Source organism: Leucoraja erinacea, chromosome 6 (genome assembly GCF_028641065.1).
Source record: "Leucoraja erinacea ecotype New England chromosome 6, Leri_hhj_1, whole genome shotgun sequence".
NCBI lineage: Eukaryota > Metazoa > Chordata > Chondrichthyes > Rajiformes > Rajidae > Leucoraja > Leucoraja erinaceus.
In genome coordinates this window covers 54,283,980-54,285,456 of record NC_073382.1, presented here as the reverse complement: position 1 = coordinate 54,285,456, position 1,477 = coordinate 54,283,980, and positions in this window count along the sequence as shown.

Sequence of the window (1,477 nt, the reverse complement as noted above, 5' to 3'; positions counted from 1 at the left end):
TTTTGAAATTATATAGTAAAAAGTGAATAAAAATAAAGTCAGCATTTGAATACATTTTCATTTTAATGTTTGTCAAAATAAATTGTCATCAATCCTTTTTGTGTATGAAACTTTAAAAGTATAAAATATAAAGTTTGCCCAGTATTGTAATCATATACAGCATTTGAATAACTGAGATCGGTATTCCGCATGCCCAGGTCATAGGTCACTCGCGATAAACATTATCGGCAGTTGTGCCGCTGCATGAATACAGACCTGCGTTTCATCCGTAGTCCGGATCGAAACCCGGGTCTCTGGCGCTGCAAGCAGGGAGAAGAAGCGCTAAGTCCAGCTCAACTCTGCCTGTCCCGCCGGGTTAACCGACAGCCCTGAACTGACGGGACACTGGCCCAGAGCAGTGGAGTTAGTGCTTCTTCTCCGCGCTAGCTGTAAGTCTGGGCCGCCACTACTCCAGGTTGGTGTCCCGTCATTCCAGGGCTGTCGGTTAACCCGGCGGGACAGGTAGAGATGAGCTGGAATTAACGCTTCTTCTCCGCGATGGCTGTAAGCCTGGGCCACCCCTCCCGTCTGACTCCCGTCAGTCCAGGACATCTCCGGCCACCCTCGGACAGAGATGGGACAATTGGGAGGGGATGGGGACTATCCAGTAGCAATTCAAAAGCGCTTGCAGCACGAGAGACCCAAGTTTGATCCTGAATACGGATAAAACACAGGTCTGTATACATGCAACAGCACAGTTGCCGAGAATTTTTATTGCGAGTGACCTTTGACAAATCCCATGATTCCTTGTGTTTTTCAGAATACTGAACTTGCTTATTTTACATTTCACCACAATATTACAGTAACTTAATTGCTCAAGAGCTTGCTTCACTCTTGGAGCAACAGGAAGCATTAGATGGCAAGTAAAAAAGTGTTGCAAAGCAAATGTTGCAATGTACCCAAACCAAAGCTATGTGTTAAAAGAGATGGTTGCAATATTGTGAAAAACAATTTAGCAAACCTTAAAAGGACATAAAGTGCTGGAGAAACTCAGCAGGTTAGGCAGTATCTCAGGAGAACATAGAGAGGTGACGTTTAAGGTCGAAATGCTCATGGATGTGACGTTTCAGGTTAAGTCCCTTCTTCAGACTGTGAAGAAGGGCTTCGACCCAAATCGACATCTACCCATGTTCTCCAGAGATCCAACCTGACGTGCTGAGTTACTCCAGCACTTTGTGTTCTTCTGCATATTAACCAGCATCTGCCGTTCTTTGTTTCTACAAATTAGCAAACCTGTTTTACAAAAAATTTGAACTTTACTTGACTTGAGAGCATAGTATTTTTTTTAATTCACTGGGATGTTGATGTGATGTTATATTACTGTATTAGGAATCTGGTTATATGTGAGTTCAATTGCCACCTAAGATATTTCAAAATTATAAATTGTTCTAAAAAATCTGTAAATAAAAAATTGTTTTCAATAAAACTTGACCATTAT